The sequence below is a fragment of the Dasypus novemcinctus genome, chromosome 7 (genome assembly GCF_030445035.2).
Source record: "Dasypus novemcinctus isolate mDasNov1 chromosome 7, mDasNov1.1.hap2, whole genome shotgun sequence".
NCBI classification, from domain to species: Eukaryota; Metazoa; Chordata; class Mammalia; order Cingulata; family Dasypodidae; genus Dasypus; species Dasypus novemcinctus.
The window spans coordinates 101,321,386-101,347,972 of record NC_080679.1 but is presented as its reverse complement, the minus strand read 5'-3'; the positions used below and the strand labels follow the sequence as shown (position 1 = coordinate 101,347,972).

Sequence of the window (26,587 nt, the reverse complement as noted above, 5' to 3'; positions counted from 1 at the left end):
TCCTTTCAGCTATGGGGCAAAGAAAAGTCCAAGGTGAACCTTGAACATGTTGTCAGCCAGAAAGTATGGAAGTATTCAAAGAATGACTACATTTCAAACAAACAAAAAACTCACTTGAAGGAGATCCTACTGACGAGGTCTGGGACAACTTAAACCTCAAAATAAATACTGATAGTCAGTATTAAAACCCCTAGAATAAAATAAAGTTTCTAAAGTCCTATATCTCACCCCCAAAGAAAACTAATTAAAAGTCACTGCATTAAAAGTAGGCACAAAACTGATTATATGATCTGATCTTTTGGAGTTCTTTTAGTCATTCAGAAATAAAAATAGTTTGAATTTCTAAATAAGAGAAAATTTTGCTTAAGATTAAGAAAAACTTCATATTTTTTTAATACTGACTTTTAAAATATTTAAGACTTCTAGTGATGCCTTTTGATTAAACACAACTTATTGATATGATGATGGTCCTCTTGAAGCAGGTTTACAGACTACGTAGGATTTTTTTGCTTCTTATTAGTTATATGTTATTCACAGTTTCTTTGTGTTTGCTATCTTTAACCAGAAATCCATGTGGAAGTAAATTTCAACATGTAGAACTGAGAATTAAACTATTTAAGTCTATATAATATCCAAGTGATCAGCTGGCTGAGGGGCTGAGCTACGAGTATACTCCTCAGGCCTCTCTCAAAACATTCCATTTTAAGGGGAAGAAATATTTAAATAACGGTATAGCAATTAAATTTTATGTTTATAAGTTTAAATAGATGTCATGACTGCCTTTAACATTATGAACCCCTTGAAAAACTTTATGACCCTCTAGATCAGGTATCAGAAAACTTCTTCTGTAAAAGACCTGTATTAGTCAGCCAAAGGGGTGCTGATGCAAAATACCAGAAATTGGTTGGTTTTTATAAAGGGTATTTATTTGGGGTAAGAGCTTAACAGATACCAGGCCACTATAAAGCATAAGTTAGTTCCCTCACCAAAGTCTATTTTCACGTGTTGGAGCAAGATGGCTGCCAACATCTGCAAGGGTTCAGCCTTCCTGGGGTTCTTCTGGACTCAGCGCTTCTGTTCACAAGGTCAGCTGTAGACTATCAGGCGAACAGCTATGTTTCTCTCCCTGGGGCTCCAGCTTCGGCATCAAACTCCAACATTAAACCCCCAACATTAAAAACTCCCAACTCTGTCTTTTGCCATGCCTTTTATCTGTGAGTACTCACCTGTGGGTGGGTACTCAATGCCCTACTGACACAAGAGGTTTACTTGATTAAGTAATCATGTAAATCTCTGAATCTAGTATAATCTCATAAGCCCAGAGGAAAAGACCAGTTTTCAAACATAATCTAATATTTCTTTTTGGAATTCATCCATAATATCAAACTGCTACAAGACCTAATACTTTAGGCTTACAAAGGAACACAATTTTTAATCTCATAGTATTATTACAGGTCAGAATATCTGTGTGTATCTGTTCAGCAATGTCATTGCAGTGCAAAAGCAGCCATTGGCAATAAACAAAGGAGTGTGACTGTGTTCCAACCTTATTTGAATTTCATATAATTTTCAGGTGGCATGAAATATTTTTCTTTTGATATTTTTTTAAGTATTTTAAAATGTGAAAACCATTCTTGGCTCATGGGCCATAAAAAATAGGGGACAGACCAGATTTGGTCTACAATCAGAAGTTTGCCAACCCCTCCTCTAGATGGTTTAAGTCTTCCAACTAGGGAAAACTTTTAATAACTTAAACTTTTAATAACTTAAATTTTTCAACTAACAATTACATCACATCATCCCAAACATCTTACTGATTTGAGTTTATACCTGATAACAGACAGTGTTCAATTTGTTGCAAGCAGCTTCTGTTTGACCCCTATAATGTTGCTTCTCTGTCTGGCTTCACAACTAGCTAAGAAAAGTAAATAATAAGAAGTTGTAACACTAATTGCTATTAAACTACTTGTCTTTGGCTTATATGATAGAGTGTGGTGCGATGGAAATAAAATTGGGAGACGAGGTACTAGGCTTTAGCCCTGGTTCTATCACTACTCAAATGGAGCAAGTTTCTCAACCCTCTGAAGCTCCATTTTCTCACCTGCTTGTCTCAAAGGGCCACTAAGAGGTCATATTGGAATTATAGGTAAGAAATCACTGCTGAGGTAAAGTGTAACATAAATCTTGCTGTGTTTCGTATTGGTTGCACTTTATTATTTACTATTATATATGATTTTTGGCAGGGCTCCCATTATGTGCTGATATACCCCTCTTGAAAATTATGTTTAGGCTAACATTTGCATCTAAATTTAACCCTAGCATTTTGCTTCCATAGCTTCACACTTTCAAGCTACCTTTGTGTCCTCACTGTGGTGGATGTGGCAGGTTCATTACTAACAGTACTATGAATATTTAAAAATTGCATGCTACATATTCATTCTCATCACTACTCTATGAGAGCAGGGGCTTTTGGGGTACTGCTATATTCCCCAGTACCCAAAACAGTGTCTGGAATGTATTTGGGTCTCATAATTTTTTGCAGAGTGAACCAGAAACACAAATATCCCATGTGTTTTGATAATGCTTTCTATAATCAAAAAGAGTAAAGAAAGGTCATTATAAGCAAACAATTTTTAAAGGCATAAAATAAAATATATAGGATTACAAAGGAAATCTTCTTTATTAAGCTGTCTTGAAATATAGTTCTAGCCCCAGACCCCTTGGGAGTTCATGGACTGTTGTTAAAAATACGGAAGAATTTCCAACTAATGTTGGAGACACACTGTCCATAACCATAAATTACAAAATTATTTTGATAGGATGTAAAACAAATGTAAGCTTTATTTAGTCCCATCTTTAAGAAATCCTTCCTCTGTACTTTAAATTACAATAGAAAGAACAGTGGATATTTTTAGCCTATTTTGGCTAAAGTTCTTTTGGATGCAAGAAGAAAAACAGTCTTTGACAAGCTTTTTAAAAAGGGTATTTGTCTGGAAGGATACTGGAGTATCTCATGGAACTGAGTGGTAGGAAAGAAAGGAATATCCCCAGCTGGCAACATGAGCTTTCTCCAGAGTAGATGTTTATGGGGTTCTCAGCCATGGGGTCAAATTTTAAATTTTAGGAGAGAAAGCTGACTCACCCAGCTTGGATCAAGGATCCAGACCTGAGTTGGTCAGCCAGGACGAGAATGGGGAATCAAATAGTGGAACCATGAGCATTAAGGGCTGCTGTTTTATAGCAGGGTGATCTGGGAAGCCTTCCCAAGAGATTTTTATTATGTAGTCTTATTAATCTGATTCCAGAAAACAGTGCTTTTATTTTACAATTATTAATTTCTCAAGGTGAAACATCTCACTCCAAATTGCAAGACAACTTTGTCTACTAACAATTAGTCTGTGATTATAATTATGAATTATATATGCCTGATCATCTAATCACATATTAATTAGTGATTTATTAACATATAGTAGTAGAGTTTAGTGGCAGTATAATTAGGGGTTAAGAGTGAAGGCCCTAGAACTAGACTTGCATATCTTCAGATCCCACCTCTACTACTTAAGTTGCCGTGAAAGTTTGGGCAACTTACTGAATCTCTGCCCTTCGTTGGCATTATCTGTAAAAAAGGTTTATGAATGAACTGTTACTATAATACTGACAACCACAAAATCTCTCTGGCATACCAACTAAGTATATCTTGCCCAGGCATCTGTGATTAAGCTGCACTAGGTCTGATCTGGGCTGGGATTTGCTTCTGGATATAGGATGTGTCTAGGTCTGTGCCGCATGTCTCTCATCTTCTTTGGACTAATTGAGCATATTCTCAGAGTGAAAGTCAGGATTGCGTATAATGAGAAGTGGTTAAATAGAATAAGCGAGTGCAAGGACACAAACCTAGATCTCCAGAATTTTATTTGAAAACTTTTACCACTGTATCACACAGTCCAGATGGTGTTTCCTGTATTTTTATCTAAATGCCATTTATTGTGTATTTTATTTTTTTGGCCTTTGAATGAACCTCAAAAGAAGAAGTAATTTTAAGATGCTCTTAGAAGTTTTTTTAAACTATTCCTTAAATTGAGAGGGGACTATAAAGATTTACTTATAATGAAAAAACAAAGATATAGGAAAAACTAATCTTTACAGAAGTCCTCATCTATTCATTTAATATTTATTAAGTACTTATTAACTTTTTTTTGAGATTTATTTTCTTTATTCCACTCCCCTTCCCCCCCCCCCATTGCCTGCTCTCCGTGTCCATTCACTGTGCATTCTTCTGTGTCCACTTGCATTATCCGGTGGCACTGGGAAACTGCGTCTCTTTTTTGTTCCATCATCTTTCTGAGTCAGCTCTCAGTGTGTGCGGCGCCACTCCTGGGCCGGCTGCACTTTTCCCACACAGGGCAGCTCTCCTTACGGGCCGTACTTTTTGCATATGGGGCACCCGTACACAGGGGCGCCCCTGCATGGCGTGGCACTCCTTGCGCACAGCAGCACTCCACATGGGCCAGCTTACCGCACGGGTCAGGAGGTCCTGGGGATCAAATCCTGGACCCTCCATATGGTAGACAGGACGCTCTATCAGTTGAACCATATACACTTCCCCTTATTAACTTTTAGGCAGTAGGCATACAGCAGGGGGAAAACACCTCCATTCTCATAATATTAATACGTAGTCTGTTCCATAATCCCTTGTCTGCAATTCCAAAACCAAAAAGCTCTGAAAACAGTTTTTGCAGCTCATATGGTGGAGGTGGTAAACCTTGACATCATCTTAATTTGTTTCATATTAAAACTGATATGAGATTATTCATATATTCTCTTTTAAAATCTCCCATAGGATGAATATTTATATGTTTTGTTTTAGAGGTATTAACATATTTGATTTCAGGGTGCTGTCTCAGACCTTTGTGGGAGTGTTAAATAGTTACAATGCATATATGACCTTTCAAAACTCTAACAAATTCTTAATTCCAAAATATATCTCGCCGCCAAAGGGATTGAGAGCTTATATAATACCTAGAAATTATAAATACTACAAATGGGAACGTAGAATATATGGATATCAAGAATGAGGACCAAAGGAGATTGGATACGTTGTTTAACTAGAGTAGTAAGAAAAGGCCTCTTTGAGACTTGGCATTTGAGCAGATTCCTGAAGCAAGCCATGCAGCTCTCAAGGAAAAAGGGAGAGTTTCATTCACAGAGAACAGACATGTGACTGTGTGAGGAAAGGTATTCCAGTCTGACGGAAGACTAAGAATCTGAAGTGTGATTAGCATATATGAGGAAGGCCAGGAAGGCCCATAAGATTGTTGAATGCCCAGCAAGGGGAAGATTAATCAGATAGGAGGTCAGAGAGGTAACCAGGGACCCAATAATCTGAGGCAAGGATAAGGCCTTTGCATCTTATAAAAAAATATTGTGGAAAATTGCTGAAGGGTTTTGAGCAAGGGAGTATCTTAAATCCAATTTTCCTTGTGAAAAGATCACTGTGTTGTATATCCTATGTGGATAATTGATTGTGGAAGTAAAGACTGGAAAAAATAAATGATCATGAAGAAATTCAGAAGTTTAATGGTGACTGATCTTTTAGGAACTTCATAATAAAAAAAATCTTAATTGTATCTTGATAAAATAATATCTCTTAGATATCCATTGAGCAAGTATAGTGCTATGTATTAATAATCTAAATATTGTTAAACTATCATGTATTTTTCTCTTGTTCTAGGTCTTACTCTAATTATTAGGGTTGATAAAATAGCCTGGCTTCATCTCTCTCTCTATCTTCATAAAGAGACATAGAGGAAAAAGCCCTAAACTTAGAGTAATCAAAACTGGTTTCTCCTGCTGGCTCTACTGCTGACTGGCTGCAACATTGTTTGAGTTGTTTAACCTCTCTTGATTTCAGTTTCCTGTAGTGTAAAATAGGAGAATTGAATTACCCCACTGATATGGCTTTTTCTGGCTTGTAGCCATAAATTTAGCAAATTCTGTGTATTTTGGCTCCAGATTTCTATAATTATAAGTGGGACCTCCTAAAAATCTCAAAATTTACTTAAATATGAACAAATACAGAACTATCTGTATCTTCAAAATTAGTAAATCTGTCCTTATTTCCTTTTTAACAGGACCGAGGAAATAAATACCAGAAGCAAGGAATGCAGAAATTTTCCATCAATCCATAGTCTCCTGATACTTCTCTAATTCCATGAAACAGAGGAATGGCCTCCTTGGCAAATGACCACAGAGGATGTCAGCAAATTTTTTGAGGCAAGCAAAGAAATATTTGTGCTATGAATTTTCTAGTATATTATTAAGTATATTGAAGCAAGTAGAATTTTCCTGGGCTTTATTTTTCTTCCTCTACTTTATTTTTTTTTACATGTTACATTAAAAAAAAATATGAGGTCCCCCAAAAATATGAGGTCCCCCACCCCCTCACCCCACTCCTCCCACATCAACAACCTCTTTCATCATCATGGCACATACATTGCATTTGGTGAATACATTTTGGAGCACTGCTGCACCATGTCAATAGTGGTTTCCATTGTAACTTACACTCCCCCAGTCTACCCAGTGGGCCATGGCAGGACATACAGTGTCCAGCATCTGTCCCTGCAGTACCATCCAGGACAACTCCAGTCCTGAAAATGCCCCCACATCATATCTCTTCTTCCCTCTCCCTACCCTCAGCAGCTACCATGTCCACTTTCTCCACATCAATGCTACAATTTCTTCCATTGCTAATCACAATAGTTCCACAATAGAACACCAGTAAGTCCACTCTAATCCATACTCTATTCCTCAGTTCCAGTGGACCCTGGGATGGTTATGTCCACTCCCCCTCTATATCAAGAGGGGGCTTAGATTCCACATGGATGATGGATACAATTCTCCTGCTTGCGATTGTAGGCACTCTTGGCTCCCTGGTGTGGTGGTTGACCTTCTTCACCTCCCCGTTAGCTGGCTGGGGTAAGTCCAATAAACCATAGGGTAGTTGTTGCAAGTCTGCTGAGGCTCAGGGCCTGGGTATCACATGGACAGTCCAGAGATTCATGTCTCCAACCCCAGCACCAACCACAGGTCCAGTAAAAGTAAAGAAGAGGCATGTGTAGAAAGGTCATATCTGAGCCCAACTCCATCACGCTCAGGAACACAAACTCCAAAGTGGGGCCAACTGACATAGTACTGAACTCCAGAGCCATGTACCATGACCATAGAACTTCTGGGTCTCTGCAGCCCTCAGGAGAACCAGTATCTGGCCTTCTATCTACTTTGGCTGTCTCTACCCTACTGAGGCGTGCGTAAGCGTTACCCCTATGATGACCTCCCGACCTTTTTTGGAGACTTAGAGCCATATAAACTCATTTGTCCTTTCCATTTCCCCCTTTTATCCAAAGTCAAAAAGCAGTTTTTAACACCTGATATTACATGTAGGCTGAGATATTCTGCTGATCTGGGTTGACCCTTTTATTGAAGGTCTTTTTCTAGTTACATCATCAGCTGGTACTTTGTAGTAATCCCTCGGCACCAGGGAGGCTTATCCCTGGGAGTCATGTCCCAAGCTGAGAGGAAGGTAATGCATTTACATGCTGAGTTTGGCTTAGAGAGTGGTCACATTTGAGCAACATGGAGGCTGTCAGGAGGTAACTCTTAGGCACCCTGCAGCTCTAGGCCTAGTTCATATTTCAGGTGCACAGGCTTATAATCATAGCCATCAGTATCAAGGGCTCATTGTTGGACCATCTGTCTTTATTGGTCTTTGCCATTGCACTTGAGGGATTGTTGCTGTTCCGTTGGAGGAATGTGATAGAGCTCCCCAGGCAAGGAACTCAACACTCCCTCAGTTGTCATTTTTAACTGTAACCACTATGAAAATATTTCCTGGATTTTAATGAAAGCAAAAAAGTGTCCTCTAATACGGCAATTTATATAAGTATGGCACACACGCTCACTCTCTCCCCTTCACCCCCTCCTTCCCTTCTTCATTCCCTCCTTCCCTCTCTCTTTTTTACCTTTTTTTTTAATCACTGTTGCATGTCATAAATTATTTTAAACTGCCTTTACCCTTACCTAGAGTCACGCATAATACCAAACTGCAAAATTATATCCCTAAATAAAAAATAGAGTGTATTAGTCAGCCAAAGGGATACTGATGTATAAAGTACCAGAACTCTGTTGGCTTTTATAAAGGATAATAGGGGTAGAAGCTTACAGTCACAAGGCCTTAAAGAGTCCAACTCAAGGTACCGTAAGGGATATTTCCTCACCCAAAGTCTGTTGCCATATGTTGACACAAGATGACAGGCGACGTCTGCAAGAGTTCAGCCTTCCTCTTCCCTCTTAATCCACCTTCTGCAGATCTCAGCTGTAGGCTGGCATAAGGTTTATCTCTTTTCCTGGAGCATGTTTCTTTCCAGGCTCAGCTGCTCTCGTCTCTTCACAAGGTCAACTATTGACAGTTAGGCTCATCTCTCTTCCTGGGGCCTCTGCCATGTCAAAGTAACTGCCTGTATTCCTCTTTTCTTCTCCTGTGTATCTCCTTCTATGTGTTCTTGATTGAGTATCCATTTATATAGCCTACCAAGGCGGGACGGGGACTTAACCCTGCATGCCCTAGTAACAGTCAAATTAAAGCCCTAATCTTAACATACTTTAACCAAAGGCATCTCAGCTGAATCTAATACAATCAAAAAGTATCACACCCAAAGGAACGGACCAATTTACAAACATAACCAATATCTCCTTTTTGGAATTCATAAATAATATAAAACTACCACACAGGGGTTTAAATGACAGATACTAAATATCCATATTTGAAAACAGGGCTTTTTGTTAACTATCTTGGACACATATGGGAAGTTTGGATTATTTTCTTTTCAGATTAGAATTATAATACCATTCATAACTTTTTTTAGTTTAAGTAATAATAGCATTTTTTTCTCCCAAAACTTTGGCAACTATTTTAACATATCTAAAATTTGGGGAAACCATCACTTCTTATCCCTCACAGCTGAACATTTTGTAATGATCCTGTACCAAAAGATTTCACTGAGCTTTTAATTTCATGGCAGCTTCTGTTACCTTTGAGAGAACAGTTAGGCAAGGATCTTGGACCACAGTGCCATCTTCAAAATTGAAATTAATTGCATTACCCTTTAAAGGGAAGGTTTGCCTGGAGAGAAATTGGCCATATTAAAAAATAATTATAAGGATTCTGACTTCTCCCCTACTTGCATGAAAAATACTCACTAGATAAAAATAAAATGAAATAAAAATTAAGACTTAATTTAGGGAAGCAGATTTGGCTCAATGGATAAAGCGTCCACCTACCACATGGGAGGTCCAAAGTTCAAACCCAGGGCCTCCTGACCCATGTGGTGAACTGGCCCATGCGCAGTGCTGATGTGCACAAGGAGTGCCATGCCATGCAGGGTGTCACCTGTGTAGGGGAGCCCCATGCACAAGGAGTGCACCCTGTAAGGAGAGCCACCCTGTGTGAAAGAAGTGCATCCTGACACGAGTGGTGCCACACACAGAGAGAGCTGTCATAGCAAGATGACACAACAAAAAGAGACACAGATTCCTGGTGCTGCTGACAAGAATACAAGGGGACACAGAAGAACACACAGCGAATGGACACAGAGAGCAGATAACTAGGGGGTGGAGGGGTTGGCAGGCAGGGAAGGGGGAGAAATAAGTTTAAAAAAATAAATTTTTTTAAAAAAAAGACTTAATTTAAAAGAATGCACTAAAATTGTATTTTCAAAGACACTGTAAATATTCTCAGAAATTTTTAGTATTAGTTCAACTCATTTACCTATAGTCATTGAGCCAACGTGTCTGCTTTTTAAGTTATATGTAAAGGAATGTTTTCTAAGTAACAGAGGCCATAAATATTTATAAAAGCCTAGTGTGGAACTTCTGAGTTTTCTTTAAGTAACTAGAATCAAAATTAATTCTTGCTTTTCTGTTAGGGAAAATTTCATCTAATTATACTCAAATTATTCTACAACATTTGGACAGCAAATCCTGATCACCAAAGAAAAAGCTGTGTTGCCCTTGACTCATGGTTACAATAATAACAGTCACTGGGCTTTATAGAACCATGAAGTGGTTATCCACTGGCTTCCTTCTGACAGGGACACACCTAAACCTTTTTGAACTATTGATAATGTATATCTTCTGTTTGTAAGGATCTTCAAAAAAATAGATTCCATTGCGCTCAGCAAACCATTCTAGTGTAATAGCACTCATAAGCAGAAAATTCTTTTTTATAACCCTTTACACACTTTTATTAAGTGACTGCTTCCAAAATTTCTTTTCCACAATTACACTTCAATCATGATTTAAATATTTTATTAGTTTGGTATAATCCACTAAGTATTTTTTTTTAGGGCTAAGCACTGACTTGTTTAATTAAGGGAAATAGTTTCCATAGACCACACTTCTCCATAAGCAACCTACTATCAAATTTCTTTAACATTTCCTTTTAATTCATCATATATCATATCTTATTTTGATCTTCAGTTATTCTTTAACCACAGCAACATATTTTTAGTCAGACTGGTTAAATTTATACTTTTACCACATTACATTAAAAACCAGCCCTTTGTTCTTTTATAAGTTTCATTCTATTTATGACCATGTCATTAATAAGCCACAGATATTTATAATTCTAATAAAAAGTGTTGAGCATTTCATTCATTTCCCATATTTTTAGAATTATTTGCAAGTTATAGTGGTAAAAACTTTCAGTGGTTAGAAAGGCAATTTGAATATAGAAGATATGATTTATAAATCTGCTATACAAGAATACAAAATAACATAACATATTAAAACTGATTAACCACAACTGTGTGACCACTGGCTGTGTGACCTTGAACTAATTATTGATTCTTTTTGACCCCCAATTTATATATCTTTAAAATTTGGATTCTATAATAATGTAATTGTGAAGAATAAATTGAATAGATAAAATAAGTAAAAAAATATTAAGTATTACACACTCGCCTAACACAGAAGTCAATAAAATTATGGTGTAGTTATTCCATTTTCACAAAATGATTTTTTCCTTATAGTAAGCTTAGCTCTTGTAAAATAATTAATATATTTGTTCATTATATTCATGCCAAATTTCTTTGACAATGAATTTGTTCATTATACTCATGCCAAATTTCTTTGTTCACATTGAAGTTTCCTGACAGTTTAAGTTCGAGTATAAAAGTGTGAAAATACAATTTATTCAGAAATCTCCATTTGAAACCATTATACCAATGGTCATTAATCTTTCAGACTTATGAAAGCTATGTATATTCTATATTTTGCCCAACATTTTAAGGTATTCATGGACTCACTGCCTGCTCTAAAATTTTTATCTTTATATCACCCACTATTGGAGAAATATTCCATTTGCAGGGCAGAGTGATTTGAGGAATTTTCTTGTTGGGATTAAATATGGTTTAGGTATACTATTCATCAGATGGTATTTAGTCAAAGAAACTGATTTGGTATTTCTACTATAAAAATAGACGTTAACAGACAATTATGCTCATTTTGTTGTTGTTGTTGACTGAGAATGGGCTTAGGGAAGAAAAATGGATTATAAAAAGAAAATTTTCTCCTCCTAGGAAAGAGATTATTTCACTGTGACAAGACATGGTCTGCGGTACGCATGTTTTGCATATAAATATCTGCCAGCACTCTTGCTTTAAAATAGTTTATCATTCATTTTCCCACTTACTATTTTTTAAAATTATAAAGCAATAACTATCATCATTTTGTTTGTTTACTTGAGATCAGAAGTCAAATGATAGGATTACAAATAATAGTTTTACAATCAAAGGCCCATGTATCAACAGATGAGATGCCATGAGGACATTTACGTTTGTAAATGTAATGGTAGTTAAACTTTTAATGAAGAAAATTATGACAAGCCCTTCTGCTTGTAGACAACATCCAGAAGTAGAGCTATTGAAAGATAAAGCAATTCTGAAGCTAATTCAGTTATATACCTTTCATGTTAGCTAATTTCCTTAAATTTGATATAAAAAGTAAAGGGAGAAAAGAACTAGAAAGTTTGTAGATCTGCAGAGTGGAGATAATGGACTTTACTTCAAGGAAAGTAAAAGAGTTTGGTTTATATATTTAATGTCATTTTCCAAATAAAGGTTGACACTTTGGAAAAAATACATAAAGTGAATGGTTAAATGAACAGTTGATTATGTATTTAAGGACCAGGATTTAATTTTCTAAACTATTTATTAAATTGCTAGAGCATTTGTTCTCCACCTTGACTATGTTTCAGAATTACCTTGGGAGCTTTTTAAAAATATAGGTGTTTGGCCCTTATCTACTGGTTAATCTTTTTTTTTTTTTTTAAGATTTATTTATTTTATTTATTTCTCTCCCCTTTCCCCCCCAGTTGTCTGTTCTCTGTGTCTATTTGCTGCGTCTTCTTCTTTGTCCGCTTCTGTTGTCAGCGGCACGGGAATCTGTGTTTCTTTTTGTTGCATCAGCTTGTTGTGTCAGCTCTCTGTGTGTGTGGTTCCATTCCCAGGCAGGCTGAACTTTCTTTCACACTGGGCGGCTCTCCTTACTGGGCGCACTCCTTGCGCATGGTGGGGGACACCCCTGCGTGGCACGGCACTCCTTGCGCGCATCAGCACTGCGCGTGGGCCAGCTCCACACATGTCAAGGAGGCCCGGGGTTTGAACCGTGGACCTCCCAAGTGGTAGACGAACGCCCTAACCACTGGGCCAAGTCCGCGTCCCTCTACTGGTTAATCTTAATTCCACTAATTACTAACTCTATTTTTAGTTTCCCAGCTTGGATTACAAATATTACAATTTGGGTTAGTTTAAACAATGGGAATTTATTGGCTCAAGTTCAAATTTGAGGTATCAGCAAGACGATACTATCTGCCTGAAGTTTGTGACATTCTGGGACTGGCTGCAGCTCATCCTTGGCTATTTCTGTCATAGCAGCATCTTCTCCTCTCCCTTCTGGGTTCTTCTCCACATGGCTTTGTCTTCATAAAACCTCCAGTAATAGAATTAAGATGCAATTTCATTCAGTTGGGCCACACCTTAACTTAAAGATCTTATTTACAATGGGTTCATACCCTCAGGAATGGATTAAAATTAAGACAATATCTTTTCTGGGTACCCTAATTTTACCTACATACTCTAAGCATTAATCTACAAAATCAGAATTTTTGGAAATGAGGACAACACTAGAATAGTGGACTTTTGTGATAAAGATTGGCCTTATAACAACTGGAAATAAAATGCATGACTCAGAGATGCTGATGTAGTTAGTAGAACTTTTAACTGAAAAACAAGGAATTTGGAGAGGATGATAAGCAAATAAAACAATAAGGGCCCAATAGTATGAAGGGCCTCATTAATAATGAAAGAAATTACTGGTGAAATGCCTAGGGAAAGCATTATGATTTGTAATTTTGCCCACAGATATCTCCATTCAGAACCCCATGTATGTCTGAAATTAGAATGGACTGACTTGTAAGATAAAGGATTTAATTTCAATAGAGTTTTCCCAGTAAGATGGAATAACCATTTGCTAGAGTGTGATGGTAGTAGTCATGATGGTGATTCCCAATAGAATGGGATGCTTTACAGAATTGTTATGGAGCCAGATTAGAAAACCTCCAACATCCTTCCTTCTCCCATTTGCTTTGTTTGTAAATAATCAACAGCCCCCCCCCCCTTTATTTATTTATTTATTTATTCATCTATATTTTTAACACCCTTTGTGTGCCAGGCACCATCCTGGAAGATAAAATTTGTGGATATGGACAAAAATAAATGAATTGGGTTTAATAATTTTTATAGTAGTGTCATGGAGGTAATTAAATGAAATAACTGTATGTGAAAATATTATATGCATGATTAATCCTGTTACCATCCAGGAGCTAAGTGAAATATATGAAATAGGAATTCAAATGTTTTTAACTGTTCAGAAAGATGGTATGTTATGATCACTAGAGGAAGTGTCATCTCAATCCGGGGTCTTTAAGGAGAAACTTATTGAAAACCGTAATTACTCTAATAACAGATAAGACTCAGATGCTAATGTTAATTACTGTCATTGCTCAGTTAACTATGTGCTCCTTTAGTGAACAGAGTTGCTTTTGATGCAACAATTGTTTGCTCTTAGTTAGAATCTTGCGGGCAGAGGCCAGTTTCCTGGAAGAAAAACTGTTGAGGGTACAGAAGCAGCAGCAATAAGATAAAGTCTATGTAATACTAAGCCTTAGAGAATGGGAGAAGACTATTCCAGAATTCCAGCGAGAGTGAAGGGAGAGGAATTCTAGAGAAAACTCTACTTCTGACCTCAAAGAATCAAAATTAAATTAGCAATAGTCATTTTCTTTTTTGCTGCATAATTCAGAAGCAATTTAATAAGAGCAGTAAGAAAATTAGTTCACAAGTAAAATTGAGCTACCTTTATTTATTTAACTTCCCTTAATCTATAGTTTTACTGCTTTTAGAATTTTACTGGGTTTTAGTGATTCACTTCCTTTTTTGAAATGATTTAACTCTATTATAGAATTCAGTAAGTAATATCATCAATAAGAGCAGAGGTATCACAAAACTGAAACGATGGTGATTCCATCAATCAGCATATTACCAGTGGGATTCTTTAGAAATGTTTTGTGTCAGATTTTTGTTTTGTTTTAAAGGTTTATTTTTTATTTATTTCTCTCCACTTCCCCCCCACCCCCAGTTGTCTGCTCTCTGTGTCCATTCACTGTGTGTTCTTCTGTGAAGGCTTTTCTATCCTTATCAGCAGCACCGGGAATCTGTTTCTTTTTGTTTCGTCATCTTGTTGTGTCAGCTCTCCATGTGTGTGGCGCCATTCTTGGGCAGGCTGCACTTTCTTTCGTTCTGGGTGGCTCTACTTATGGAGCGCACTCCTTACACGTGGGGCTCCCCTACACAGGGGGCACTCCTTGCACGCCATCAGCACTGTGCATGGGCCAGTTCCACACAGGTCAAGGAGGCCCAGGGTTTGAACCGCAGACCTCCCATGTGGTAGGTGGACGCCCTGTCCATTGGGCCAAGTCCACTTCCCTCAGGTTTTGTTTTTGAGTTATAAAGACAATACATACTGATGGTGTTTACAATAAAAAAAAAATAATATGGAAAAAGGTAAAATTTAAAAAAAAATTTGTCTAAAATTGTATTTCTAGGTCCCACAGGTAATCTCCATGAACAATTCTTTTGCATCATTTCAGAAATTTTCTGTCCATATATAAGTGAGTTGTGTGCATATTTATACACACATACATGTATTTTATATGCTGTTTTCCACAAATGCGGCTGATCTCTTTTTCATTGCTAGTGGTCTTGAAACTGTTTGCCTCTTTATTAATGATTTCTAAAAGTTCTTTTTAGACTAATAAAATGTGACTTTTTCATGTGTTGTTCAAGTATTTTCCATAATTTAATTTGCCCTTTAACTCAATTTATGGAAGTTTTTATTTTCTTTTACTGAATTTTTTTAATTTTGGCTCAGTCAAATTATCAGTCTTTTCATTTTATGGTTTCTGGGGTTATGTCCAAGATTATAAAATATTTAACACAATTTTTTCTTCCCTAACTTTATGAGTTACTTTTTAATGTTTAAATCTTTAAATCGCCTAGAATTTAGTTAGTATTCCATTAGCTTTTATTAAATAATCTATCTCTTCTTACTGTTTTAAAGTGCCATATTTATTATATATTAAAGTTCTGTGTATATTGATTTGTATTTCAGTATTCTTCATCTCTTCCTTCTCTAGGATTAAACTCTTTTAATTATTGTATCTTTACATGTTTTTAATATCTAGACAGGCTTGGGCCTTCTGTAATCATTTGTTCAAAATAGTCTATGTATTCTCTCATGCTTTTTTACCAGATGAACTTCAGAAGCACTTTTCAAGTTTAAAAAAATATGATTAGTATTTTTAATTGGCATTTCATTAAAATAATATTTAATTTTGATAGAATTGAGATTAGAATATTAATTTATATCCATGATGAAAACAAAGTACATCTTGCATATATTTGTTTCTACTTATTCTGAGTTATTTTATTCTTATAGTATTGTATTAAATGGATTTGTTTCTGGTTCTTGTTTTCTAACTGGATATGGTTTTTATATAGTAGAACTATTGGTTTCCATTACCAATTTTATAACTAGTCACCTTTCTAAAAAAAATTTTTGACCATAATTTTCCCATTAATTTTCTTGGGCCTCTCAAATATACATTCATTTCCTCATGGAAATAAAGGCATAATTACCTCTTTCTTTCTAATGTTTATATCTTCTATGTCTTATTCTTATCTCATTAGCTAGTACATCTAGAACAGTATTAAATATAATAGTTTTTAAAATTTTTTGCCCCACAAATATTTTTACTTTGCCACCACAGATATGACTCATAATGTTGCAGTCTCTTAGCTCTGGGTGAGGGAAAATAGATATTTGAAAATTATAAAGTTCTAAAATAAGTGAAACAAATAACTATGAATAATTTAATTCCTAGAGTGATTTGAATTATATGAACCAATTATCTGAGACAGAATTGCACTGTATCTATTTTCTGTGTATACTTTAATTATTTCTCTATTTCTTTGGTCCCCAGCAATTTGGCATAATGAACCTAGATATAGTTTTCTTTGTATATCTCCTCCTTGAGGTTTGCTGAGCTTTTTAGACCTACAAGTTGATAATTTTTACCAGACCATGTGGAATTCTCTCCTTCAAATATTTTTCCTGCCCCATTCTCTCTCTCCTCCTCTGAGACTCTAAACACATGTATGATAGTGTACTCAATATTATCTCATGGGTACATGGGTCACTAAAATTTGTTCTCCCCACCCCCAGTCTTTTTCTGACTGTTCTTAAGAAATTTCTGTTCATCTATCTTTAAGTTCATTGGTTTGTTTCTTGGCCATCTCTAATATCTTGTTAAGCCCTTTCAGTGACTTTTTCATTTTGATACTGCACTTTTTCAGCTCTAGAATTTTCCTGTCATTATTTTTATTGCCTTTATTTCTCTGCTTTAATTCTTTCTCTGTGCTTTCATTATGATATTCTTTTCCTTTATGTCCTTGATAATGTTTATAATATTTAGGTTGGTGCAAAAGAAATTGTGGTTTCGGACTATGAATTTTAAATCATTAGAACTAGGTTCAAGCACATCTTCATTAATCAAAATAGAAACTGTTACAATCAACACATTTTTGCCAATGAAAAAGAAGTTTGTTTATTCCTATAGCTTAAAAACCCATGCTTAGGAATTCAGTGAACTCTTGGAAAACATTTTCTACATCCTGCTGGTTGTGGAAGCAGTTGTTCAAGATGCTTGCAGAGGTGGTAGTTGGTTGGCGAGAGGTCAGGTGAACATGGCGAATGAGGCGAAACTTCGTAGCCCAATTTATTCAACTTTTGATGTGTTGGTTGTGCAACGTGTGGTCCGGCATTGTCGCAGAGAAGAATTGCGCCCTTTATTTTGTCCAATGCCGGCCTCAGGCATTGGGGTTTTCGGTGCATCTCGATTTTCTGAGCATACTTCTCAGATGTAGTGGTTTCTCTGGGATTCAGAAAGTTGTAGTGTATCAGATCAGCAGCAGACTGCCAAACAGTGACCATGACCTTTTTTGGTGCAGGTTTGGCTTTGGGAAGTGCTTTGGAGCTTTTCAGTCCAGCCACTGAGCTGGTCATCACCAGTTATCTTATAAAATCCATTTTTTATCACACTTCACAATCTGATCGAGAAATGGTTTGTTGTTGCATTGACTATGATAAGACAGCACTTCAAAATGATGATTTTTTTTCAGTCAGCTCATGAGGCACCCACTTATCGAGCTTTTTCACCTTTCCAAGTTGCTTCAAATGCCGAATGACAGTAGAACAGTCAACGTTGAGTTCTTCAGCAACTTCTTGTGTACCTGTAAGAAGAGCAGCTTCAATGATTGCACTCCATTGGTCGATGTCAACTTCCGATGGCCACCCATTATGCTCCTCATCTTCAAGGTTCTTGTCTCCTTTGCAAAACCTTTGAACCACCACTACACTGTATGTTAGTTAGCAGTTCCTGGCCATACGTGTTGTCGATGTTGTGAGTTGTCTCTGCTGCTTTATGACCCGTTTTGAACTCAAGAAAATTGTGCAAATTTGTTTTTTGTCTAACATCACTTCCATAATCTAAAATAAATATAAAATAAACAGCAAGTAACACGTCACTAGTAAAAAAACATAAAGTGAAAAATGCACATTAAAATGATGTATAACATAACCACATTTATTTGAGAATGTGTTCCAATAGCAAATGGCAAATTTCAACAATGCCAATCTGCAATTACTTTTGCACCAATGTAAGAGCTGACTTACAGTGCTTGTCTGGGTCATCTCAGAATATGTTCAATTGTCTTTTTCTGTGGGCTTTGGGTCACACTTTCCTTTTTCAAACATGTTGGGAAGTTTTTATTGTATACTGGATGCTGATAATGCTAACTCTGGATTCTGTTTTTCTTCCTCTGAAGGCTATTGACTTTTTGTTCCTAAGAGGCTATTAAATCTTCCTAGGCAATTAACCTAGGAAGGCTAGGTTTCGTTTTGTTATAGCAGGTCTGTTTTGGTTTTGCCTTTAATATTGGTTGAATTTCTTAGAACTATAACATAAACTTTTACTTAAAATGTATAGATTTCTTTGGAAAGCTTGGATGTGGTGAGACTCCAAACTTGTTTTCCCATGCCTTGGGCAGCAGTAGAAATCCAAGTTTCAGCCTCCCAGCTCTTACTCTCCACTGGGTTCCTTAGAACCTTCCCAATGCATATATAGTTCTTGGATCACCCAACGTGGGAGTTTATATGCAAACTTTAGAAGTCCCCTTCTGTGTCTCCCTCACTCCTGGGATTCCAGCCCCTAAATTTTCACCTACTCTGTTAACCCTGAACTTGGGCCTCTGACACCTCCAGCCAGAACTGTGGCTTTCTGCTTAAGTTCCGGCTATTCTGACAACTTTATACCTCAGGGGAATAGCCAAATACACTTGGATCTTGCCCAGTGATTTTTTTCCTCTCACAAGGGTCAAATATTCTTCCTGTTTCTGCCTTCTTTGATCATTCACTAGCACCTTTGAATAGTTAGTTTTTATTTGTTTTAGCATTTGTTCAGTTTATAATTGTGATCAGTAGGATAATTAGTCTGACACAAGTTACTCCCCTATATCAGAATTGGCATTTCTGTTTTGTTTTGTTTTTTAACTTTTCATAGTTATCATTTGACTTCATGATCAGTGTACAGTCATTTAAGCCTGAGGTTGATTCCTGATTCTGCCATTTATTACTGTATTGCTCCAAATTTTTTATCTCCAGTATCCTTATATATAATGTAAAAATGATAGTATTTACCCCCAAGAATTTATTTTGAATATTAAGTGTGAAAAATACGTGTAAGGCATATGGCACATGGCCTAGAAATTAGTTGGCAAATGCTTTTTCTGTTATCATCACAATTATTCTGTAAGTTTGGAAGGTCAAATATTATGACATGGATTAACTTTACCAATATCCTGTTACTGGTACCAGGAGTACAGAGAAATTTATTCTGCAAAATAAATTTTTGCCTCCTGATTCAGGGACTCCCAATTCAGTTATTATCCAATTTCATGTAAGATAGAGATATTATCTGATTATGATTCAGAGGAGGAACAACGAAACAAGGATATTATCAGCTAGGCTGCATGGTCAGTGATGGATCTAATGTCTTTCTCTCTTATGGGTGCACTTAAGAGCCAGCCAACTGTCTGGTGACCAGGTGATAAAGCTGTGGCATTTTTTTTTTTCCTATGAAAAAAGAATAAGACTAAGGAAGTTTCTGACTTTAGAGTCAGAATAATTCAGTGAGAAATCTCAGGTCCAGTAATATAAAGAACATTTGGGTATATGGTCAGTACAGAGTATAATTTTAAAAATAAACCAATATGTAATAAGTTATGCTATTCTCAGAGTTTCCTTATAACAAAAACGAATGATTTAAACCCTGGGCAAACATGAAATTTCAGAAATTGGTTATTGAATGGGCTTTTCTATGAACAGTTAATATCAGTGTCCTGTTTACTGGAATCATGTTGTGAATGTATTTTTATGTGTTTATTGTGTTATATTTAAGCAATGCATTTTGTGTGGTTTTCAAAAATATTTTGCTATAGTAGAAGCAATTGAATTACTAAAGATAAAAAGAGAAACTGGTTGAGGTTGCATTGACTGTCTAGGTCTTTTCTCTGGTAAGCATTATTACAGTTACTATTCATATTTATGCCTATTCAGATAGAAACCCATCAATCATATAAACTTACATCCAAATTCTAATCTCTGATACTTAGCATGAATCATCACATATCTTTTTTCCACCAAGAAAAATGCTCAGTAACATTTGAGATTGAAATCTGCTCCTGCAGAATGATTTTATTTTTATCTAGCTAAGAAGCAAAATGCAGTGTCAGAATAGGAAAATAAAGTAATTTTAGTCAGGATGTGGTTTCTTTTTTTTAGTAATTCTTTCAGAATCATACATTCCTATAATCATCATAATGATTCTGAGAGAAAATAGAAAAATTACTAGTTATCCCTTTAAAAATAGTATTTTTTAGAATCTTTTATCTGTATGCAATCACATGTACAAATTGGATAATATGGGAAGACCATATTATAAAAAGAATGTTCATTTTGGTTATAGTACATGAAAAGCAAACAAAACCTATTTGCACAGCATCATGAAATTCATCAGAATATAGTTCATATTTGTTTCCATGACATTTTAACAATTTCATTAAAGCTATCAATACCTAAAATATTTAAATTATTAAAACTCTTATTTTGGGCTTTTTTTTTTAAGTAGTAGGATAATTGCACAGATTTGAAGTTAAAATCTCTATAAGTTTTCCCTTAGCCAAAGAAAATTAATTTAATTTAAGCATACTATTATTTTTCAACAAATGTTTATTAAGAACTTTTGACCAAAATGCTGTGCTATGTATTTTTAGGGAATTGAAAAAAATGAATCAGTCACTACCCTGCCTTAAAGTGTTAATTTAGTAGAACACACAAAATAACAACTGTCACTCATACATGTAAACAAAGTGAAGTTGCCAATGTTAAGGTTCTAGAGAGGAATGTTGGTATGCCCACTTTTTAATTGCATTTCAAAATTATACGTGATCTTTAAGAGAGAGTAGTATGGTGCCTGGAGCATATTAGGTGTTCAATAGATGTTGAAAGATTAAATAGATATTCTTTCATACCTGGGTTTGGAGAGCAGGCTAGATGAGTGTGTGTATATTGTGCATGTATGTGTGTTTTAACTGTTTCTGTGGATATAAAATTTATTTTAGAATTAGATTTATTTTATCTGAGTTCTACCATCTTTGTGAGCTGGGAAAATTGCTTAACTTCTTTAAACTCCAGTTTCTTTATCTGTAAAATGTGGTGGCAATAATACCTACCTCATAAGTTTGTCATGAAGATTAAATGAGATAATGTATGTAAAATCCTGTTTTAGATTGGTTCTAATAGTGTAGTTCAACAAATGGCATAAAATATTGTTATAATTACTATTCCTATTATTTTTACTAATTAGTGGTCATATTTCATTATTAAACAGAAGTAATTAAACCATAACATTGATTTTGCATGTGTTAGTAGCAGAATTTTTGCTCCAAATGGGTAGTCCTTCATTTCATCTATATTATTTGATTTTTAATAATTAAGGGAAAATATAAGTTGAGTTATAAATAAAATTAATTATTTACCTTTGTACTTTGTCTTTACTGAATGCAAACAGAAGTGATTATTTAGAAATTATTATTTATTCTTTCATTCATTTATTTAGTCAACAAATATTTACTAAGCATTTGCTATTTGCCAGGCATGGTGGTTGGGTATTGGAGATGTAGCAGTGAACTTGTATTACAATTTCCTGCCCTCAAGAAGCTTACATTTAGTTTAAATTCCAGTTCCTTTCTCTCTCTCTCTTTCTCTCTCTCTCTCTCTGTTTGAAAGTAGTTGCTGTTTATTAACCGACCAGATTGCATAGGTAATCATGGTAGAACCTTGGTTCATCCTTCTAATAAGTCTGTTGATCCGGTCTTCCCTGTTGCCAGCATCTGCCCCTCTACAAAATGGGTTGTCTTTTTCTTTATTCCATCTCTGGGAGAAGATAATTTGAAGGGCCACAGGAAGATGTTTGCTTCTTTGAAGCATTTCCCAACAGTATAGATCTCATGAATCAGTTCTTCCATGCAGATGATGCCATATTTACCAAGAGATCATGCAATCAATGAGTTACCTGTCAGGGCAATCCACTTCTTGTTTATTTTGCCATAACCACGCTTACAGATCAGTTCATTCACTGACTTCAGGTTCGGGTACCCCAATGCGGTATATAATTCCACAGTTCTCAGCATGTTAATTGAGACCTTGTTGAACTTAACAAAGCTGTCATTGAAGATCTGGCAAAGGCAAAGAAGCTATAACACTTTTCAGACCTTTGGGCTCACACCGTTGATACCTCTGATCCTGATGACAAATGCCAATTTGGGTTCCACAGGTACATAGAAGTTGCCAGCTTTTCTTGCCATTCTAGCTATTTGAATCTCAGTCCTGTACATCTGCCTGTATTCCATGTGCTAGTGCTTAAGCTTTTTCATAGGTAAGCTTCCTTCTTGCCTTTCAAAGCATCTTTTGGGCAAACTTCCTTCTCAAATGCTTGATCTTCAGTTCAGCAAAATTCCTTTGCTTTTCCTGAAGGGTTTCTGGCATAGCAGGAACCTTCTCCTTCTCTTTGATACCCTCCTTGGTTACAGCTGGAAAAGAGCTCTTGTTCATTTTTAAAAGATCTGGTTTTGCAAGTCCAACCTTGAGATGGTTCACAGGTGGCTAATGCTCTCTTAGATGCTTTGCTTAAGATTTAAAGATCAATTGTCTTACAAATGAGGTTTCTTTTTATGACTCCATGAGTCATAACCAAAACAGACATCATCAGATTTTTAAAGTTTTATTATAACCCACTTTACTCAAAGTTATATATAATTTTTCTCCTTTGTCATTTTAAAGGAAAGATAAATTTTAGAGCACACTTTACAAAATTATAATGGCCTAGGACAAATAAATCAAAGTTAGGTCAGAAAGGTACATCATCCCAATTGAATCTAATTTGTTTTCAATATTCTGATTTAAGTAGAAATAATTAAATTTCTCTCCATGTTTTGAGTATTAGAAAACGTTGGGCCTTGGACTGGTAACTAAGTTCACACCTATTTTGTTTGGAACTTCTCTTCTCTCCCCTACCATTAATCACCCTATTACTAACTATAATGAAAGAGCTTTATTGATGAAAATATTCTACTAAACGTCAGAAAACGCTGTAAGTCCTTGCATTCTCTGCATGAGACACAGCTGTTTTTGAGAGCGAAAGAGCATGCTGAGCATGTGCATTTTTGTTTCAATTTTACATTTGTACCAGTAGGAGAATTTGGGCAAGTTTGCTTGATGGGTGCAGTGCAGATAATAAAACTTATTTCATTGTTAAATGAGTCAGGTTTCAAAATGAGAATGAAGCTTTAGAAAGTATGAAGTTTGATACAGTTAGCTGTAGTTTCTGTTAGTAAGAAGAGAGATAATGATTAACTATAGCAACTAATAGCAATTAATTGGACAATTTCTAAGTGCGATATGCTTTACATAGATTATCAGTAATCCTTACAGTAATTCTGCATGATAGGAATCATTATAGCTATATAATAATATGAAGTGATGTGGTTTGAGAAACTTTAAGTGACTTGCCCAAGAGCCAGATTTATATGGCTCTAACACTCATTGTACCAAGTTGCCTCTCATTTGAATGCTAAAATACAGAAGCAGAAGAATGAGAATAAATGTGCAGCCTTGGATTCCCCATTGTGGCCTTAATCTTTTTCCTTTCTTTTTATATTTTATTCATGTATTATATGCAAATGTTTTTAAAAACCAAATAATATAGAGTGCCCCCTCCCTAGGAATCCACCTACTGATAAACTGCATTCAATTTTTTCCCTACTATTTAGCCACCTATTTCTAAATAATATTTTTTCCTGCTGTTTCTGGGTTTGCCAATTTTAGACATTATTTGTAAGTAGCAATTACAGTTTTTCTATTTTTGTCTGTTATGACTTAGCTCACTTGTACCACCTGGAACCTCTCTGTTGCTCCATCCTCCCAATATGGTTAGTTAAAGCAAAAAAGTGTTTGCCTTATTAAAATTATGTAAATATTGTTCCCAGCAAAAGCAAGTACTATACTATAATTACATTTCCTTTCTTGTACAGCCTTTGTATTGCCTAGAGTTTTTCTCTCATTATCTATGTTAGGAGCTTTTTAAAATTAGAAAGAAATTTTCTTTCTGCCTGTAGCACTTCTCCTGCATCTACCACTATTCTTTGAATCCATCGTTAGTATAAATATTAATTTTATCCAGTTAGTTTCTTTGTTAAATTTTGCAGCAGGTTTTCTTGCAGCTCTACAACTTACCTGTCTTTACTACTCAGCTGCTAAAACAAATACCATACAGTGGGTTGACTTAAACAGTAGAAATTTATTGGCTCATGATTTTGAAGTAGTAGTCCAAAATCAAGGTGTCAGCAAGGCAGTGTTTTCTCCCTGAAGACTGGCATTGTGGCACTGTCAACTGGCAATCCTTTGTCCTTGGCTATTTTGTCACATGACAGTATGCATAGTGATGTCTTCTCCTTTCACCTCCAAGTTCCCTTGACTTCCAGCTTCTTTCCATGGCTTTTTCTATGTATCTGAATTTCATTCTGCTTATAAAGGACTCCAGTAATCTAGATTAAATGCCAACCTGAATCAGTTGAACTACACCTTAACTGAAGTAACATCTTTAAGAGATCCTGTTTACAGTGGTTCCACAACCACCAGAATGTGGACCAAGATCGAGGACATGTCTAAACCAAGGTAGAGACACTTAATCTACACATCAACACTGCCAGAAATTTATTTTAATTCTTAAAGAGGCTATGCCTTGTTGCCAAACGTTTTCCAAAAGTCACATCTAATGCACCTTTTAATAAAATAGAAAAGCTTTAAAACAAAGATCTACAACCTTTTTCTCACAATACATAAACTCTGTGGTAGGAAGAGTATTTTATTTTAATCAGTATATACTTTAGAGAAATTAGCATGCCTTTGCAGCACATCTTAAGAAAAAAAATATATATGTAACTACTGCCTTTCTTGGTCAATGGAGGTCCCAAAGATTGAAGAAGGCAGAAGTCATTAATTGTTCATTTAGTGCCTCAGAGGAGCTGTTCTTTCTCAGAAAATGCAAACAGAGAAGTTGGTAGTTCAAAGCCAGTTAGAAAATTGGGTTCCTTTAACAAGTGTAACAACTACTAAAACACCATTTGTAACCACAAACTAGTTTTGTGAATTTGCTGTGAAAATTCTCCCTATAAATATAATTGAAAAATTAAAGCCAAGAATGTAAGATGGTCCCAAGCTTAAGGCTTCAACAAGGCATTGTATTATCTTCTTGAGAGTTAACTACTGATAGCTTTCCCCTGACATGGTTAATATAAACATCATTTTCTGGTTCACAAATCTTTTTTTTTTTTTTTTAAGATTTATTGATTTCTCTCCCCACCCCCACTTCCCATTATCTGCTCTTTGTGTCCATTCACTGTGTGTTCTTCTGTGTCCACTTGTATTCTCATCAGGCAACACTAAGGATCTGTGTCTCTCTTTGTTGAGGCATCTTGCTGCATTAGCTCTCTCTGTGTGTGGCACCACTCTTGGGTGGGCTGCAGTTTCGCGAGGGGCGGCTCTCCTTGTGCAGAGGCTACTCCTTGCCCAGGGGATGCCCTTACATGGGGGCATACCTGTGTGGGCTGGCACTCCTTGCATGCAGCAACACTGTGTGTGGGCCAGCTCACCACACGAGCCGGGAGGCTCTGGGTATTGAACCCTTGGCCTCCTATATGGTAGTGGACACTCTTATCTATTGAGCCACATCCATTTCCCATTCACAAATCTTTTTAAATTGTGCTTGTTTTTAACTGAATTTTATGGTCCATATTATTACTTAGCTCACTACTTTTCCCATGCCCTCTTTCATCCTCTAAATCAATGATTCTCAGCCAGGTATGATTTTGTTCCCCAAAGGAATATTTGACAATGTCCAGAGACATTTTGGGTTATCATTACAGGGTGAGGGCTTTGCTGTAACCCTGAGATGCTGCTACAGGTTCTACAATACACAGGATAGCCCTTACAACAAAGAAGTATCTGGCCCAAAATTTCAGTAGTGCCACAGTTGAAGAACCCTACTTATAACTGCTTTTCTAGCTATTTTTTGTCTTCTGTTTTTTACTCTTCTCACATATCTGCCCTTGTAGGCTCACTTATCCTCCTAAAGAAAATAAGCAACATGTTCTGAATTCTGCTACTTCAGTTAACATTTAATAATAAGAAATACTTTTTTCTCCAGTGGACTCCACAATGTTGTACAAAAAGTGAAGAG

At 36.0% G+C, this 26,587-nt stretch overlaps 1 protein-coding gene and 1 pseudogene across 20 annotated transcripts in view; one reads left to right on the top strand and one right to left on the bottom strand.

Annotated features, from left to right (window-relative positions):
- MBD5 (methyl-CpG binding domain protein 5) overlaps nucleotides 1-26,587 on the top strand; it is a 438,647-nt gene that overhangs the window by 229,223 nt on the left and 182,837 nt on the right. For 17 of the 20 annotated variants that reach the window (XM_058300948.2, XM_058300950.2, XM_071216443.1 and 14 more), the window contains one exon: nucleotides 6,132-6,273. The gene's annotated coding sequence lies outside the window, so the exon portion shown is untranslated. Of the gene's footprint in view, nucleotides 1-6,131; nucleotides 6,274-6,915; nucleotides 6,976-26,587 lie in introns of all 20 variants that reach the window. The other 3 variants (XM_071216449.1, XM_071216441.1, XM_071216445.1) reach the window with 1 other exon arrangement.
- On the bottom strand, nucleotides 17,830-22,863 carry LOC101446700 (large ribosomal subunit protein uL30-like; annotated as a pseudogene).